Raw genomic sequence first — 20612 nt, 5'->3', positions numbered from 1 at the left:
GGGCACGGCAGGAGAGGTCTGTTGTGCCATGTGGGACCCTCACCAGTGGGGTGGCCGGGGATCGAACCGGCGCTGCAGAGCCTGCGGGCAGCTTCGCAGCCCAGCGCTCAACCGCTGCGCCACCAGGGGAGGCACCTAATTTTTTTTTTTTTTTAAAGATTTATTTATTTATTTATACAAGCACTGGGTACAGTCAGAAGCGCGGGAGGGTGAGAGAATTCACCGGAGTCAGAGCGGGGAGCAGAGCAGGCAGAAGGACCGAAGAACACTGCTGAGGGGAGCAGCGGGCGGCAGGAGAGGTCTGCGCGCCATGTGGGACCCTCCTCAGGTGGCCGGGGAGCAGCCGGGGATTGAACCGGCGCTGCAGAGGCTGCAGGCAGCTTCGCAACCCAGCGCTCAATCGCTGCGCCACCAGGGAGGCCCGGCACCTAAAATTTTTTTAAAGGCTCATATTCAGTAGTTTAAAGGCTGCTTATTTTTCACACAACCTAGTTCTAAGAAGCTACAAGAGGAATGCCCAGATGTCCGTGTCACTACAATTCTGTAATCTCATATTCCTTATCTGAATTTCCCTCATTTCATTTATCAAATTTATTAATCTGTTTCAACATCAGATCTCTGCGGAACTCCACTGCTCAAGAGAACCAAGACAGCTTTCCGAACGCTTTCAAAATCACTCACTACTTGATATTATTGAATTGAATGTATCACTACAAAGTCATCTTGCAGTTGAGATTTCTTTTCCTGGCAGGGCACGTAGTTGGTAGGACTATTCATATTTATGAATATTAGACTCTTACACCCACAGATTCTTAATCCAAGAACATAAGGTGGATCCAGAAACTCCCAGGCACAACGTGGACACACTGATTAATTCCTACTGGTGCTTAATTTTCTGCAAGTAAAATAAAACTCACGCTGGATTTTCTAAAGTTGCTGTCCTTGAGTTTCCAGAATAAACATTCTTCTGATCTCTTTGGCCTGTGGAAGGCAGGTCTGTATACTGAACAGACTGGGGATGATGGGAGGAGTTGAGCTCCTCCAGTTTCCACCAAATGTTTAAAAGCAAAAGAAGGTGTCACTTTAAGAAAAGGAAAATCAAACCGCCAAGATTTATTTAACTTTTTCTTTCACAGAAAATACAGTATGTTTGTAATGTAAACACTGACATGAGATAAAGTACAAGGCTCAGGAAGACAAAGGAACTGGACAACACTCTTACTTCAACTATAATGCTTCCTGATTTCATGTGCATGAACCACATGCCCATAAAAACAGGGAAAATTAAAGGCAACATTCATTTAGATTTAAGAAACACCCAGAGGGCCACTGAAATCCATACGAGAATTCTGACCTTTCTGTTGCACAAAAATTAAAGCTGAGCACACGTCCATTTATCCATTTGCCCAAGGCATTTGATGTAGAAGTATAAAAATGAATTAACACATGAACTTTAATATGTCTGTGGAGGCAGAGATTAAATTGAGTCTCTTTTCCCCATTTCAGAGAAAATTAATTAACCAAATAAAAAGCAGAGCTGCATGACACTGGCTAGAAGACAGCACAATCACAGTCAATTCTTACTTCAATAAATCCCAGGAAATGCAAACCACAATAAAGAATTGCCCACTGGGGCTTAGCCCAAATGGTCGCTCCAGATCTAAAGGTGCAGAATCAATAAAGTTTTCAAGGTTCTTTCCCAGAACTCCAAACTACGGGGGAATGGCCCAAATAAATGCTTGGGATGAAGAACCACCTTGGTCTAAAACAAAGGGTCGTTTCTGAACTTGAGTTCAGCAATAAAGAGTATGGTGTCTGGGCTCCAATTTTGTGATTCAAAGCAGTAATGACTTTATCAGATGGCACCTAACAGATGCCAGAAAACTTTGATAATGGATATCTATCACAGTCTGGTTCAGTAATGGGACTCTGTCCTACAACCTGGGGCTCAGACAAGGCTGCTGAAGATCTGATCAGCGAGCCCAGAAATTGCCAAGTACACCCACCACTCTCTCACTCAGATCTATAATCAAAGGCTATTACGAATAATCTTCATTGCTCGATACCCAAGAGTCTATCAGGAAATAAGGACCTCAGACACTTGAACCTTACAGTGAGCAGAGCAGTGACCCAGGCTGAACAGTGACTCTCTGGAAGAGAAAAGCCACTTTGACCAGGTGTTTTGAAACTCCTTTTCCCAGGAAAATGTAACTTCCCCGCACTGCTGAGGTGGAGGTTTTCAAATGTGTTTGTGTAGTATCACATGAAAAATACCTTCACAGACCATTTTTCACAATACCTAAATACACACACACACACACACACACACACATCCCTATAGTATTTGGCACAGTGTTTTGCAATTGATTGTGCTCTCTAAAGGTATACGTGGAACAGAAAAAACCAAAATCAGGTTTTAAAAGGGATAGGAACTGCTATTTCCAAGGAATGTCTAGACCTAACACCTTTTTTTATGCTATAGTACAAGAAATTCTTGCTCAGAAGGCTTTTCCCTTTTTAATACTCAAGATGGTAAAACTAATTAGCATAGATAGGTAACAAAGATCAGAGTAGTGGATTTGATAGTCATCCACCATGGAGCTCTATTTCTGAACTCTCTTATTTCTGCAAAAAGCAGAGGGTATTTGCCATTGTGAGGGACATACACTATTGGACTTGCAGGGATGGCAAGATTTTTTTTTTAAGATTTATTTAATTTATTTATGCATACAAGAGCTGGGCTGTAGGCTGAAGATGTAGGGGTGAGAGGATCCATCAGAGACAGAGTGGGGAAGAGAACAGGTAGATCTACTGAAATATACTGCTGAGGGGAGCAGTAGGTGAGACAGGAGAGGTCTGCTGTGCCATGTGGGTCAGCTCCCTGCCCAGGGATTGAACTTGTGCTGCAGTGGCTGACAGTAGCTTAATAGTGCTGAGACTTAACCTCTTGCGCCACCAGGGAGGCTCTATGGCAAGATTTTTTACTGAAAACTCTCCATCCTATCCTGTAGTCTGACCATGCATGCCTATATTCTCAGAAAACCAGAATCAAGTGCTGAGAATTAAATATCAGTGATCTTCAAAACAGCACGTGGGTTGCCAGTCTATTTCCTCTCCAGCTATCATGCTATACTGTCCAGAACTATTGCCTCTCCAGGGTTTCAGGTCCATCCCAGAATTCCTTTGGATGGGATCCCAAAATAAGAGTTTTTATATGGTAATTAGCCATTTCTTCCCTTATCTTGTCTTTTCTCCCTTCTTGGGATCAGTTTCTTTTGAAAAGTCCTTCTCTTTATAAAACGAAAGATGGAAAATAGAGCCATCCTATTTGCAGATACTGGACACAATTACACTTAGGGAAATAAGGCACCTATAATGTAACCCCAGGTTGACTCTAGGAATGGTACTGATTCTGGATCCTGTATGGCTATAAGGAAGTGTAACTTTCCAACATAAGCACTCTGTTCTTGCCATAGGCCAGGCTGCATCGCAGACACTGGTGTGACAATCTGACCAACAGAGGCTAAAAGCTTCAAATAACTCCAAGAAATACAGAAAAAGCGTCTTCCTTAAAATAAAAAATTACATTACCAGCCAGGTGTCAGGCCAACCTCATCACTCTTTCAGGTACTGTTTTCAGAGTCGAGTGAGGAAGAAAGAGAGAATGCTAGAGGGGAGAGCAGCAACCTGGGTCCAGACCCACTGCTGATACCCACTGGCTGTGTGAGCTGGGACAAATCTCTTCACCTCTCTCCTTAGTCTCAGTGTCCTCATTTGTAAAATGGGGGGAAGCCCACCTCCCTTGTCTACTTCACATTGTGACTGTGAGGATCAGATGAGATCATGACAAAGTGTCTTGTAAACTATGAAATACTGTATGTAAAGGTGGAGAAATAGTATGTACTTTCTACATTTTAATTGGTCCTTATCACGACTTATTTGATCAGAAGCACTTCATGCAGGATATGCTTTGAATACAGAACTCAAAAATAGGTGCTATAAATATATATTGGGTTGTTTAAAAAACTGGGGGGGGGGATTTTTAATTTCCTCAGAAATGGCCTCTGAATTCATTGCTTAAAAATCTGATATTATCCAAACCTATCAATTGATAGAATGAATTTTCTCCAAATGTGTCCTTTACAGGTATAGTATGGTTTGTTATTACCTTTACATAGAGAAGTCTTGAACTCAAGAAATAGCATGCTAAAGCTTAAAAAAAAAAACCAACCCCATAGAGTTACATTTTGTTGTACAATACAATAAATAAAATGAAAATGAGACATCCTATATCATGGATTCAGTCACAATTCCTCAAATGGTTGCCTTTTTCCTGAGATAGCTCCAGGACAGGGTCCTAGTCTTGTGAAGTACTTTACTTTAGTGTAGCTTAGTCTTGTTGGAGGTGAAAAGAACATGTAGGTTGGCAATTAGGGTGTGTTCATTTTCAGCACTAGGATTTCAACAAGAAGGTCTGCTAGGAGCTGTCGAAGAGCTTTGGTGGAGAAGACCACATGGCCCAAGAGAGACTTGCTAATTCTCGGATGACAGGCCATAGTGTGGAGAACAGCTTAACACAGCCGTCCAGAAGGAGTTTCAATTCTTCCTGTAAGTTGGTTCTGCTCTTCTCTGCTCTAGTAAGTAATTGAACAGAAGAAAAACAATGAGATTTGGAGCGATATATCTACCAGACTTTAGGGTCGTTCTCTGCCTACCTGTGAAAAGTTGACATGCAGAATAGAAACACAGGCAAAGCTGAACATGACTGACTTGACCTGCCCAAAGCACCCAGATTCCAGTACTTGTGTCAGAAGGTCTTTATTACAAGCGTTACAAGTGATGACCTGGAAGGAGCCAGGTCCTTCGAATCACTAGTGAACGGGATGGTTGTCTTTTGGGGCCACAGGCGTGCTGCTAACCTCCACTTTTCTTCCTGAGTTGCTTTGCTTTCCGAGGTTTGAGGATGGTGTAGTTTGCGTACACTGTATATTGATCTGACAGGAAGGGCACGTAGAATGCCCGCAGCAGCTTTGAAGATCTGAAAAACAAAGGCAAAAAAAAACAAAACAAAAACCCCAAAATACAAATTGATACTTGAGAGCATTTGCCATTGGTATTAAAAGTGACTAAAGGAGGGCCTCCCTGGTATCACAGGGGTTAAAGTCTCAGCACTATCAAGCTATCACCAGCCACTGCAGCAGGATTCAATCCCCAGCCAGGGAGCTGACCCACATGGCACTGCAGACATCGCCTCTCTCGCCCACTGCTCCCCTCAGCAGTGTATTTCAGTATATCTTCCGGTTCTGCTCCCCACTCTGGTGATCCTTTCACAGCTCCCACACCTCTGGCCTACACCCCAGTTCTAAAATAAATAAATAAATAAATAATGATGAAAGGAAATAAACTGAGAACCATATTTTCCAAAAGTAGAACATTAAAATCTGTTATTACTAGGACATCATAAAAAAATTAAGACCAAGTACCTTGTTGCTCACACCAACAAGATGTGGTGTGGCTTCCCCAAGAAGCCACAGCATGTCCTTCAGAATAGCTCTAGGTCTTTGCTTTGCATTAGAATACGCCACAGAAAAGATCCAGTTCAAGGGATAGAATGCTATTATGGAAATGAATTCATAACACCCAAATGGTTTCTGTCTCTAAGAAACTACAGAGATGTTAAATGCTCAAATGACCCTGACTCCAGCTCTAAGTGTTCCTGGAGAGGTGAAGAAAACTGTTCCAGCAATGCCTAAGTCAAAGAGAGAGTCTGCACACAAGCTCATGTTGTGACACGACCCTGGCAGGTTATAAGATATCCTCTCATTACTGAAATACAAGAACAGCTGAAAGCCTGAATTCTCATGACCTTGCGAAGAATGTGAAAAACACACATTTATTGAACATGTACCATTGGGTAGGCACTGGGAAAAGTACTTACACTTTTAAATATATTTAATCCATCCAATAGTGGATGGGGGAAAGGTATTTTCCCTATTTTGTAGATGGAAAATTGAGACTTAAAGTTGATTCAGTAAGTGGGCTCAGGGTCACACATTAAGTGATAGAGCCCTCAATCAAATCCAGATTTCACCCCACAGTCTGCATTCTTAACCATTATGATTTATCCTGCACCCCAGGAACAGGCTAACAGGATTCATCACCTCTTAGAAAAAGCAGCAGTGATAGTTTCAAATTCCATATGAAGTATTACTTACTGATTGTGATTTCTGAGTTTGAAAATGAAAAATTGGCCCGGTTACTGCCATCCTAAATGAAGTAGCTGAAGGGTGTTCCACTGCCAGTCCTAAGCTTGTAAATGTCATGTCAACGTGGCATTTGTACTGGCAGCCTACCCCTAGGCTTGGCAGACTCCTGCAATGCCTGCACACAATGATATCGTGCTTGGCATACACACCTCTCAAAGATTCTTCCCAACTGGGACGCTGGCAGGGCTCTGTGATCATCAGAGATGCACTTCACTTCAATAGCCAACAGTTCAAGGGCTTTGACAGAGAAAAGAGGTTGCAAGATAAAGTGGGGCTTCTGCAAACAAAATGAACATAAGGAGAAAGCACCTACCTTAGTCAAAAAGAAGTTAAGCTAGCCTTTCTGTCCAAGCTGCACAGATAAGGGGAAGGTCTGGACAGAAAGACATAAATGTAGTAAAGAATAGCTAAAACTAATTAAGGATTGTTTCCATTCCAGCTCATTCCACAATAAAAGTTTCATTAATACAGTAGTAGTTATTTCTAGTCAGCTCAGTCCTTGGTATAACTTTAGGTCTACTGGATGCCAATTCTAGTTTTTTTCTTTCTTGGACAATTCCTTACTATTTGGGAGGCTGTTGTTTCTTAATTTCCTTTCCCCCACCCCAGAGTCTTGCAAAGAACAAAGAGAAATTATGCTTATTCTTAAAAATACAATAAAACTTATTGTATCGTGTAACTATGGTCCATTGCAATCATTTGTACGTGTAAGGTACTTAGTGGTCTTATTTTTTTCTGTATCTTGGCTTATTTACAACTACGTTTTAGAAAAAAAGACTAATAAGAAAAAAGGAAGAATAATTAAATCACTGAAAAGGATGATGCAAAAGTGAAATAAACCAACACTATTGCATTATCCTTTTTTCTTATTTCATCGTCCAAAGTATTGCATCATCTTTCAATAAGGTATAAAAGACTGGCAACATTATCTTTGGGTTCTGCTTTTAGTTTTCACTGAACACAATTGAGAATTCAGAGTGTTAAGTTTTTCTGTCCATAAAGGCAACGAGAAGAAAACTTGACACAGGAAGACATTTCACAACTAGATGTCTGAGATGAACGCAAAAAGACAAATAGCAGCACTCCACACTGCAATGAAGATGGTGAAACTGATCGCAAGCAAAATTTAGACTATGGATCTTTAGATGAAAAAAAATATGACAAGGATTTTCTCAAATTCAAGAATTGGCTAGTGAACAATGTATTTCAAGAACAAAAAGGAAATAAGGTATTTTCATCCAGTTAGTCATTCAACAGGAAGGACTTAATCATATGCAATGTTTTACAACAAGAACTTGGCCCATACTGTTATGCTAATGGGGCATATGATCATATTCTTTCATTTTTTTGTAAATCTGTATGCCAAATTTGATTTGGTAAAGTTCATAAGTGAATGAATATTGCAGGCAGGTTCGTATACAAAGGTGTTGGAAGGCCATAGTGATGAAAAAAATTTTTAAATTCAGTGGTTTGGGCATTCTCATTGCTTATGACCTTGCGAAGATCAATGTTTGACTTATGGACCAAAGAGATAACTGATCTCGTACAAATTTATGAGACAAAGAAGTTTTCAAAAAATTCTTCGAGTTTTGCATTTGATGAAGCAAGTGCAAGGAGAGCCAGCAGTAATGATAAACTAGAAGCTACCGGACATATTTATATCTGAAATCTGGACTCAGGCATGTGTGAATGTATACATCACATTCATGTGCTCAAAACCAGGAGAACCGAGTAAAAAATTGGGGTTGTGATATTCAAATGAGATTAAAATTTCAAATAAAGCAGTTTTTTACTATCCTTTTAGAACTTTTTGGTACGTTATTTATAAAATAACTAGAAAATACAAAGAACAAAAGGGTCTGTTAGAAAGAGACAATAGAAATGACTGCTGCAGACCACACAAGGAATTCTAAAAGATCATTTCAGAAAAACAATCTTGGGATATACATGGGACACACTATTATCAAAAGTACTGACTACACTGAAATAGAAGAATGGCAATTACTGTTACATGCAAAAGGCAAGCTAATAAAAGGTAAAAGATAAAAAAGAGACTGGGACAAAATATTTGTGATATATATAACTAAGGGTTACCTTAAAAAATATATAAACTAACAAAAAGCAAATCAATAAAATTTGATAAAAAAGAGAATATATAAAGTGTTCCTGCAATCAGTAAGACTACTCACTAAGAAAAAATGACAAAGGACAGACAGAAACTGAGCCAAGAAATGTAAATGGCATATAAATATATGAAATAATGTTCATTCTTACAGTAATCAGGGAAATGCAAAACCAAATATAATTTTCAAAAATCAGATTTGCAGAAGTTAAAAAGTCTGACAGTATCAAACACTGGCCAGGAATTAGGAAATAGATGTTGCCAGTGGAAGTGGAAATATGCAAAGCCACTTGGAAAGGCAATTTTAGCAGTATCAAAACAGCAACTATGCTCTCCCTATAAGAGACCAAAGGTTTTCAACTCCGTACTCCTACCACTCTACTTTCTTTTTATAGCCCACTTTGTTTTTCATTTGTTATCATAGAAAACTTCAAACATACATAAAAGTAGGTGAATTACTTGTAAAAAAATTCTTTAAAAAAACAGTAGTTTTTTTTTAAACGAATTTGTTTAAAATAAATTTGAAAACACTTTAGTGCCTAATATGTGTGGGATTTTTTGTGCTGGTCCTAAAGACAGAAAAATCTTTGTTCCCAAAGGAATAATAATCTAGTTGGAAGAAACAAAGTATGAATGATGCACAACCAGAACTTAGCATATACTAAGTGATAATACACACATTCAGAAGAGTGGACAAATACTGAAGATGATATAAGTATGGAAGAAGTATTTATTATAGACATCATTTCATTTTCCCAATCAACATTCCAAGGTACACCAAGCAAGAAAAGCAACTTACCTGTCCATAACTGAATCTAGGACATCTTAGTTTTAAGTGCTGTCCACTGAGCAACAGCTAGACAATGACTTAAACAAAATCCAAACTCTTTCTCAGAGCCTACAAAGCCCCAGAACCTGGCTTACTGGCCCTACCTCACTGTGTCCCACTTTCTTGCCCACCATATTCCCTCCACACCAGCCTTTTGATTGCTCAAGACTGATTCTTGCAAAATAATCCAGTCAAAAAATGGGCAGAAGAGCTAAAAAGAAACTTCTCTGAAGAGGAAATGCAAATGGCCAACAGACATATGAAAAAATGTTCAACATCACTTGTAATCAGGGAAATGCAAATCAAAACTACCATGAGATACCATCTCACACCAGTGAGAATGGCACATATTAAAAAAACTAGCAACAACAAATGTTGGCGAGGATGTGGAGAAAAAGGAACTCTTGTGCACTGTTGGTGGGAGTGCAAACTGGTCCAACCACTATGGAGAGCTGTGTGGAGATTTCTGGACCTACTAAACATAGAGCTTCCATATGATCCAGCAATTCCACTCCTAGGTATTTACCCAAAGGACACAGAAACATCAATTCCAAAGAGCACCTGCACTCCTATGTTTATAGCAGCACTGTTTACAATAGCTAAGCTTTGGAAACAACCCAAATGCCCAAAAATAGATGACTGGATCAAGAAGATGTGGTACATATATACCATGGAATATTACTCAGCATTCAAAAAAGATAAACACATGCAATTTGCAGCAACATGGATGGCACTGGAAGGGATCATGCTCAGCGAAATAAGCCAAAAAGAAAAAGAAAAATACCGGATGGTCTCACTCATAGCAGGAATCTAGAAAACTTAAACAAGGGACCAGGAAAATGAATATAAGAAAGTGAAAATCAAAATCAACAAAAAACTATGAACCAGAGACACTTTTTGGGGTGGGGGGCGGGAGGGGAAGGATTGGGGTCAGAATGGGGCGTTTGCAATTGTATGGGGGAATATAAAAATAAAATTTAATATTTAAAAAAAAAAATATTGATAACGTGATTCCATTTGATAACCTGATTCCATTTCTCAGGACAAAACCAAAGAAAATAGCAATAAATGAACTCACAGTTCCATTGCTCATGCCAGCAAAATAGTGGAAAACCATGATAGGCTGGTTAAGTTAAAATAGCTCTGTATGTAAAATGCAGCTTTCCAAATAATAAACAATACTATTGACTAGCATAGGAATGCAATATATAAGAAAAGAGATATGTCATATCTTATTTAATTTGAAACTATAATAAATGTAGTATATGAAGAAGAAAAAAAAAAAAAAAAAAAAAAAGACTGATTCTTGCCTACCTGAGGGCCTTGGCACTGCTTTCCTGCCTGTGTCCGGAGCACCTATCCACTCTGTTTTTCTCATGACTGAATCTATCTCATTTTTCACTACGCAGCTTCAGAGTTACCTTTGAAGAGACCTTCCAATCATTCCAGGACACCCTATGTTCCCACTTCTATCACTTTCTCTAGTGTGTGTGCGCATTATATTCTCACAATTTATAATTACTTAATTATTGTTTTACTCTTTTCTACCCAACCCACACCCCCAGATTTCTGGGACCAAGTAAAGCCTGCTTTACTTGCCAATAGCACATGGTCTGACACAGTGTTAAAAAACAAGTGATGGCAGGAAAGAAGGGTGGACAGATAAAGACATTAAGGAAGGGATAGTTACACAAATGAGATCAGAGTTTTATTCCAATTGGCTCAACCACAAGGGACTGAGCACCATGTCAAGCAATGGGTCAAGCAATGAAGGACAAGAAAGAGCTTCTACTCTCAATGAGGAAGTATAGTTTGCTTGAATTTGTGGTCTGGAATAACCATTTTGCTGAGGACAAGCATGGGACTGACTTGGCTATGTTAAGGAACCCAAGCAGCATCCTCATTCTGCCATGCTTCCTCAGGGTACAATCATCAGAAATTCAGCATCAAATGCTAGGTTTAAGAAGAAAAGAGGCATTTTCAGATAAGCCTGAACAAAACTACTATCAAGGTAAGGATTAAATATAAGGAGTTAAGAAGAATCTATTTATCACTAGAGCTTGGCACTGGAAAAATCCTTATTAGGAGATGAACTTACTTTCCTGCTGCAGATTTTCCTTTAATAGTATTGTCTATTTTTAACAAATAAAGGTACTAATTTCTTCTAGAAGATGAAGTGAGGAAACAGTCAATATACACAACCTCTGAGTAGGAGGGGAAGATTCTATAATTTTTTTTAGCCAAAAGAACAAGTTAGCTTGAGTTCTTCATTTCTAACACTATAGCTATTGTTCTAGATTAATTTCTTTACCATCAATATGTTGAACATGACTGGGGCCTTTTAAATTTGTTATACTGCATTGTTGCTGGAAAAAGGGAACTCAGAAAGGTTATTTGCCTTTGTAAGAGTTGGGCATTGGAATAATATGTATGTGTGCACACACATTCATCTACATGGAAACAAAGATCAGAACAAATTAGAACAAAACCAACACCTATCACAACCCATACAACAATGTCTGTTAATGAGGTGAAATGCCAAAGTATTGCCCTAGGGGAGCAGAGCAGCACAATTTAGGGAGACATAAAACCTGTGCCTCTATCCTGGAAACTGAAATACTTCTCTCCCAACAAGGAGGCCACCCAAGGGATTCAAGAATGAAACAGACCTGGACAAATCAATTGCCTGAGTAGCATAATTAGCTGACAGCTCAGAATGATTTCTAATTCAATTACCAGCCCTATTTATCAGGGCTAGGGAGCATTCTGCTGTGGAGATTTAAATCTGCTCTTGCTGACGTCAATGGAAGACTGGTGCCAGTCCCTGGTGTCCCCAGTTCAGCAGGCACAAATGGAAATGTCGGGTCAATTTTTTCATTTTAAAAAGAAAACATCCTAGTACTCAGGTTCTCGCTTTCCTTTTTATCCATCCATCCATCCAAACAAGAATATCCCCTGTGAGCAAGTCATCTAGCCCACTGCCAGTTCTCTTTCTCTTTTTAAGCTAGCATCTTCCCTCCCCCACTTAGCTCACATTTCAGTGGCAGACTCTGGACAACCCACAGCACCACAAAACTGGCCTTCCACAGCTGTCTTCAGTACGGAAGAGTCAGAGTTGCCTCAAAACCTAATCTTAGCACTAGTCATCTCAGAGTCCCATAGCAAAGAATTTATAAACTGCTCAAAAGCTGGTATGAGGTAAAAAAAAAAAAAGTAACTTCTTAATATTCTTTCAAAGGGAAAGGGAGTAAGGGCCATTACCCTGATGGCCAATAAGTAATGCAGATGTGACATTTATAACTCTTTTCCATCAAAGAGAAAGGGACACAGGAATTACTTGCTATAGGATACACTAGAATGTCAGACCCTTGAGGATAGAACTTTATCTAACTGCTGTATCTCCAGCTTTCAAAACAATGCCACAGAAAGTGCTCTACAAATAACCTGTGAATGAATGACTCTGCCCTGACTCTTACATCACATTGCATTTACCTCTCTCCCTTCTGGAGATATTTTATCTTCCACAAGGTAAAGGCAATACAAAAATCATATGAAGCTCTTCTTTCTCTTTCTTACCTAGCGATTCAGTCCTAACCTAAACCCATGACCAGGTGGGGCAGAGCAAAATAGAAGAGTACAGTGTGTGGGCAGAGGAAGTAGCTGAGGTTCACGGGGTGTTAGCAGAAGTGAGATGTGGCAGCATTCACACTGGCAAAGAAAATACCAATGCAAAAGGTAATCCCTCCAGGTTCAGTTCACACAGGGTTTGCTGAATTATCATGACCCATGTGAGCAGAATGACATGTAATTTTCAGGAGGTATGTCCAACAGACTTTTGACATCTAGTGAATGCATTCATAGTTTTGACTATTTGGTGGCAGCCTCCAAAGAAGCACACAGTGCAATGACTTGGCAGTCTGCTCAGGCACACACTGGCAGCACAGGGCTGCACCCAAGACTGGTGGGAACTACACAGCGAATCATTTCGCTGGTTTGTGGCCCCAGTGAGTCATCTGATATAACATCATAACCTCCTGACCAGTCACCTTTTGCCAACATTCAGAATGAGGGAATTAAGGATTGCTATTAGGCAACCAGCCATTTTATAACCTGCAGTCCCAGTCAAGGTTGCTAGTGAAACACTTTCCAGTCTTTTTTTGATCTTAAAATTACTTAGAAGTGTAGGTATATATGCTACATTCATCATTCCTATAGAAAAGAGACACCTAATAGCATTCGAGAAGGTGTCTTCCCCTGCTCTTTGAACCCTCATTTGGGCTACCTCTATGTGACAAATACTAAGCAGCACCGGAGGCCACGTCAGGTATTTGATTCTAGCCAATCTTTATAAAGATAAAATAAACAATGAGTATACTTAAAGTAGTTTGGCCATCTTTATTTTACCAAATAAGGACATCTGAAGCTCCTGAAGTCCTTATCTCCTCCTTCTTTTCTTTTCTATTCTGTAATAAATCTACTTTTGAGAATGTGACATACATGAAATAATTGAAAAATATTTTCTAAGACCCCACTATGAGCTGGGGGTCGTAGGGAACCAATAAGAGATGGGTTCTAACTCTCAAGTGCTTAGAGCAAACACCTCTGATGGCACCAGCTGTGTGGCCCAAGCTAGCTAAAAGCAGGTAGCCATCAAGAACACAGCATGCATTCTTCAAACCTGAGGATCTCAGTAACATAGACTTAGAGCACAGATGGTCTCTAAGTGTCATTTGAGAACACTAATTTTACAGCAACAGAAAACAGACTATCTGAGCTTCAAGAGAGTAAGGTTCATTCTTCTTTAAATGGCAGCGTATCTCAATCTTTAAGTAGTTGAAGAAAATAATGAGCAACACACCAGTCTGGTCTGTAGCCAAATCTAGTCTGGGGTTGATCACGCTGCCAAACGAAGGGTCTAGGGAAAATATCTCAGGGAGAAGGAAAAAAGGAAAAGCCAGGAAAGAAATGGAAAGCACAAGAGAATAATGAGTAGATAAAGAATGAAAGATGTACATAAACTCTGATCGCCTCCTTCCTACAATTCCTCAGTGTTCTTGGCATAGATGAAAGAGCTGGAGACACCACTGTGATTGACGTGTAGGGAGAGACAAGCGTACTTCAATTACTGGTGAGGAGGGAGAACTAATTCTACCCAACGGATTTGAACACCATCTGAAGCATGTCAAACTGTTGGCCTGCAACCAAATCCCGCCATGGGGTGCAGTCTCCCTTTCCACCTGGGTAGTAAGAAGCTACAGATGGAAACAGCCTGCTGGACTATTTTGTGTACCATATGTCTCTTCTGCAAGAAGCCTTTAAAAAGAAAAATTTCAAAAATTATCCAATTTGTATGAAGAATGGCATCAAAAGAGCTGTGATGGTTTTAAAACATGTCCATAAATTCTTTGACACGCCTATCAACAAGGAAAGATTAACGCCTCTCCCCTGAACAGAGGCTACTCAAGTGGTTTGCCTTCAATGACCAGAATGAGGCAGCCCTTGGGTAAAATAAAAGATATGTGAATTCCAGGGTTAGGTTATAAGGAACGATGTCTCTCTTGGAAGCCAACCACCATATTGTAAGGAAGCACAGGCCACGTGGAAAAGCCATATGTAAGTGTTCTGGCTAACAGCCCCAGCTGAGATCTATTCAACAGCCAGCAACAGCCAGTGTCAACTGCTAGACATGTGAGAATGTCTCTGAGTCGCCTCCAGCCCCAACCGCCATCTGGTGGTCAATGCCCCAAACTCTAAGAACTGCCTCACTGAACCCAGTTAATACCCAGAACCATACGGGAATAATAAGCAATTCTTTTCTATCACTAAGTTTGGGTGGGTTTGTTATTCAGGAATAACTAGAATAAAAGCTTCCAACTAATTTGTCCTTTACAGTGATTACTCCAACTGTTTTATATTCCAGAAATAATCAGTTCTGCTTGCATTGGGGCTAGTGCCTAGGGACACAATGACTGACATCAACTGGACTATCACATAGGACCAAAATGGAGGGACAGATGCCACAGACTCTACTGGGTTCATTTCTTCTTGGAAGCTAGAAAGAAAGTCATAATCTCAGCAAAACAAAAAACCTCCACAGCTCAATGGCACTCTGGTGGGTTCCTGTGAAAGAACACAAGCAGAGCCTATCAACACAGCCCTGCCTTACTGCTATAGAGGCCCTCTGACTAGAAAACCTTTCTCTCCTACCATTCCAGCTAACAGTGTTGCTTTTAATGCCACACTTGCACTGACACTTCACCAGAATTATAAATTTGCTGGACTTAGAAATCCCACCTTACCTAAATCTCTCTAAATTATCTCAAGTCCCTAATCAAGCCAGCCTAAAATTCAGTTAGATGAGGCTAAAATGCTCCCAAACAGGAAAGAATAAAATCTCACAATCCAGCAACCAAAGGTGAAAGTAAAGCAAGCAAGACAAAAGAGAACTATAATGAAGGAGGAGAGAGTGGGCAGAGAGAGGCAGCGTGAAGCAGTGGCAGGGCCTCCTGACTTGTTTCCAAAGCTGTCACAGGACCTGTTGCTCACAGAGCCAACTCCAACATCCTGCAGAGGCATTTCCTACCAGGCTCCACAGCCAAACCTCCTCAGCACACTGAGAAAGAACCCACCGCTGGGCTGCTGACGTGCTGCCCTCCTCACACCCTCTCGGGAGACATTACATCCACCCACTTGTCCAGCTATTTTACACAAGGAGCAATTATATTGCGCTTCAAAGGAAAAGTCCTTGTTGATTTTAGAAAGTATGTAATACGAGACAACCACAGAGTGGGTGGTGTACCTGGCTTAAAAAAGTGATAGGGTATGACAGGTGTTCTTTAATGAGTATCTCTGAGCTATCAGTCTCTGGCTATAGGCTCATTTAATCTTTATAACAGAGGTAGCTAATGTCTCCCCCATTTCACAGGTGAGAAAAAAAAAAGTGATACTGTAGAGAACACGGAAGCAAGACAGACATAGCCTGGGAATTTGAAAAACTTTTACACAATCAGCTAGAGAGAGACATGGCAAACTCAGCAAGAGGAAGGTATGGCGATGGTACCAGCCGTGCAAGGGGTGAATGAAAAGTGATTACTAAGGTCTTATGCCTGGATCCTCTCTCAAACAAATGGAATCTGGGGGCTCCAGTCCTCTGATAAAGCAGTCTATCAGGGAAAGAATGGACGGACATCTGGGCTACCATTTTCCAAACAAACTGACAACACCAAGCCCTGTTTAGACAGTCCCTCTCCATTAATCTGAGAGTAAAAAGCTTTGCTTATCTTCCAACAACTTCAACAGAAAATTAGCCTTCTCACATATCTGTAGATCATCAAAATTGCTAAATCTGTACCAATCAAATTATTGTACTGATAATCTTCAGGTTGTTTCTCTCTGGAGCTGAGTCTCCACTGACAGACATGCATTTGGGATAAGAGTGCTGATAGTGCTGATAATGTCTTCAAACAGATTGTTTCCTTCCAGACATCTGAGACCCATCTAGGCTACCCTAAGGAATGTCAGCAAATTAAATCAAGAAGTAAACAATGGGCAAATCCATATGACAAACACAGATTGGGCGAAGGAGATATATCTGTGTGCTCCATGCTCCTGCCCTGCTTTCTGGACAAGACCCTGCATTTTGGATGCCCATATATCTCAGTCTGCCCAGGACAGGGGCCCTTTTACTTTCAAAAGATTTTGATCTAGATGATAAATACATGTTACTTTACCCAGTAGCACATTTAAACCAGCCAAAGAGGTTAATTAAGCTATTCTTTACTAACCCCGTGCCTATCAGAGTTCTTTTTATTTTATCTTTCTATTTGTCCTCATAATTTTTTTCTCCTGAATGACAGACATGATTCTTTCTTGTTCAACCTGTTCCTGAAGACCACCTGCTTCAGGAAGCCTTCGTGATACATGCCAACCTCCAGAGTTCTCGCCTTTCTTTGAAGTTCCAGCACATCACCTGGTATCTAAGTTGCTTTGTATGTATAACTAGAAAAGTTATACTATGTAAGGGCACATTATTTTTTTTATACCTTTGAATAATCTAGCTAGTTAGTAAATATTTTCTGATTTCCAAGCTTGCCTAATCAGCTGGCTTTAGGACACAGCAGGAAGCTGCCAGATGCCTCTCACTGCTGACTCCTTCCCACACGGCTCCTGTGTTTTCCTTTAAAGCACTTAACACGGGTTGGAATCATCTATTGATTTGCAAGGTCCAAGTTGCCCAACATATTGTAAGGTCCAAGAGGAAGGGGAGTTTGTGTACGCTGTTCATCACTGTACACCCACAATCCATCACAGCACTGGGTAGTGATTAATACATATCTGCTGATTGGATGGATGTCAGCTGGATGGATAGATGGATGGACAGGTAATGGCAGACAGGAAAAATCTCAGAGTAAATATAAAGAAAATAGATTTAAATTTTAGGGAGCCCCTAGTGGCGCAGGTGGTTGAGTGTTGCTCTGTTAAGCTGTCCACAGCCTCTGCAGTGCCAGTTCGATCCCAGCTGACCAGGGAGAAACTCACATGGCGTGGCAGACCTCTTCTGTCTTGCCCGCTGCTCCCCTCAGCAGTGTATTTCATCAGTTTGCCTGTTCTGTTCCCCGCTCTGTCTCTGGTGAATCTTTTCACCCTCCCACACATCTGGCCTGTACCCTGGTTCTTGTATGAATAAAAAAATCTTTTAAATAAATAAATAAATAAATAAATTTTAGGGAGCCATATATTTAAGAAAAGAACGCTAAAAAGCTCATTTGGCAATAAAGCACATGCTTATTAAGACCTTCTCCCTTCCTCAGAAAGACTCGGAGAGTAAGCATTTTGGCCCCTTCTGGTCTGAAGCCTAAGGCATGAGTGATCAGCAAGTGCAGGTGGTGTCACTATTTCTCCTGGTTAGATCATGTGCTGAGGCACAAGAGCCACTGTTGCAAGAAGCCAGAGGAAAGGCTTGAAGGCACTCCAGGATTACGCTCCCAAGAGCACAGCCATGCACCCCTCCGCGGGCCGGCTCCCAGACACAGCCTCTGACAGTGCAGTTGAACTTAATCGGCCCAAAGTCAGCAACGTGAGATGTCTCAGGGCTGACAGTTATAAATTGCTGTGGCAAACTGGGCTGAGGGCTCCTGCTGCTTTTGCAGTTATATCAATATATACTTGGAAATGCTGAGGAAGAGAAATGTAAAGGAAATCAGCATAATTTTGGAACCCAGGGCAGCCTAGTCATTAACTGAAAGGCCTGACATTTATATAATGCTTTAGGATTTAAAAGCACTTTCTTGTTTCTGCTCTGAATGAATCCTTATGACATGCCCATAACGTAAATAAAATATTATTATCTCTGTTTTACTGATGTGGAAATTCGGGAAGCAGATAGAACCACCAGCAAGTGGCCAGGACTAAATATATGCGCAGCCTTCTGACCCCCATGCTCTTTTCTCTGCACTTGGCACCCTCAGGTGAACTGTACCTTTTCGGTTCTTAAACCAATTGGTTTCTTTCTTTCTTAGCATAAAAATTATGCCCTGAATACTACTTATGGGACATGGACAAAATCTCTGAAGGCACTCCCAAATAACTGCCCCCATCTCTCCATCGAGGTGCACTCTGTGGGTGAATGGGACATGAAGAAGCAGCAGGCACCAAGAGAAGAAACAGGACACATGAGGTGGTAACGTCAGGGTCTGGTCTCTATAGCCAATTCTGCTTGCCTTGCAAAAGCCTCTGCTCAGGGGGCATCTCAGCTAAAGAAAGCAATCCACAGGAAAGACTAGCACTGCATTTCAATTGCTGTAATGGAAAATAAACACAGGCCACTGAAGAAAGTCGTGGGTTTTTAGCACCTAAAATTTGGCCTGACCTTTTTCTGTTTGACTCATCTTGTCTCCTGAGTCTACCCCCAATTTGCAGTCAAGATCACTCCCTCATTATCTCTCACTTAGTCGAGCAGAAGAGCCTCCTAACTTGTTTCCATGCTTCCCTTCAATCCACTTCCCACACTGTCACCAATGCAATCTTCAGATGTGGTCTTGTCTTGCAATCTTCCTTGGTGCCTCCCACCCTAGTCTTTCTGGAGTTAACCCCTCCCTCCTATACTCCAATAGCTCTTCCTCTGGACTGCATCTCCTCAGGTAAGCAACCTCACCAAGGGCAGCAGTCTTTTCTGCCCACTGTCTAAAATGTTAGCTAGTACTCAATATCAAATTGAGCCAGGTGTGCTTTATTTCTACCCTTAAATTCTAGCTTGTTTGGGAAGCAGGACGTTGAGAAGGCATCAGCACCTAGTATCTCTAGGAAAGGCATTGGCATGGCACAGTCTCCCAACCTGTCACCTGCTCCCAGCTGGCTCAGAAAGTGCTGAAGAGAGAGGCCGGCATCATCCCTGACCAAGTGCTGAGCCTGAAAATAGGGAATATGAACTTCTAGCCTAGGGGTTAGGTCTCAGTGCTATCACCACCATGGCCCACCGAGATGGCCTGGGTTTGATCCTGGCCAGGGAACACCCACATATGGTGCAGCAGACCTCTCCTGTCTCACCCGCTGCTCCCCTCAGCAGTATATTTCAGTAGATCCACCTGTTCTGCTCCCCACTCTGTCTCTGGTGATCCTCTCACCCCCTGCACCTCTGGCCTATGCCCCAGTTGTTCCATGCAAAAATAAATTAAAAAAAAAAACTTAAAAAAAAGACCAAAGTTTAAAAAAGAGAGATTGTTTAGATTTTTAAGGAAACTGAACAAGAGATAGAAGATGTGTTTAAACCCAAATAAAAAGAAAAAGATGGCTATTAGAACCAGCCCAGGACTAGAAGTTACTCAATCCTCAATTCCAATTTTTGCCCTTACTATAATCCTGGTACATCCCTCAGGGTTAAAGCAACATACCTCGAAGCATCAAGGAATGGTCTGTAGGCCAAGTTGATCCATTCTTCTTTATTGGATGAATATCTTGGCTCTCGGGGTGTTTCTCTTATGGTGTCCAAATCCACTAAGTAATGGCATTTGCTGATGTCAATCTGTAATGGAGAAAGGCCAACTGTTAATCAGTAATCACAAAGGTCCTTTCACAGTAGGTAAGAAACATTGACTAAAACCCTAAGAATCCCCAAAGTGTTTCAGAAAAACAAACATCCATGTCCTCAGACCATGTTACTTGTGCTCTTTCCATGCACCTAACATGAGTATTGGGAAGTGACTTAGGTCCCTGAATTGTGGGGAAGACATGCATTCACCTAGCCAGCTAGGTATGTAAGCTTTGGGAATTCTGATACTAGTTTGGGTTATAAATCCCTGCAGTTCCATAGACATTTCTGAAGCTACCACAAGTTTATAACCTGCCTCTCATAAATCTGCCTTCTTCTGCTCACTATTGTTCCCCTCCACTCTATCAT

General features: G+C 40.9%; 1 long non-coding RNA gene across 1 annotated transcript; it reads right to left on the bottom strand.

The window, feature by feature from the left end:
- Positions 1-846: 846 nt before the first annotated feature.
- Positions 847-20397, bottom strand: LOC119230335 (uncharacterized). The gene is made up of 3 exons (XR_005121737.2): positions 20107-20397; positions 4920-5038; positions 847-4634 (listed from the first exon to the last, which is right to left on the bottom strand). It is a non-coding gene; the product is annotated as an uncharacterized LOC119230335 (long non-coding RNA).
- Positions 20398-20612: the final 215 nt, after the last annotated feature.

Source organism: Talpa occidentalis, unplaced genomic scaffold (assembly GCF_014898055.3).
Source record: "Talpa occidentalis isolate TD23 unplaced genomic scaffold, MPIMG_talOcc4v2.1 talOcc4.66, whole genome shotgun sequence".
Taxonomy (NCBI): Eukaryota; Metazoa; Chordata; class Mammalia; order Eulipotyphla; family Talpidae; genus Talpa; species Talpa occidentalis.
This window is presented reverse-complemented; position numbering and strand designations above follow the sequence as displayed.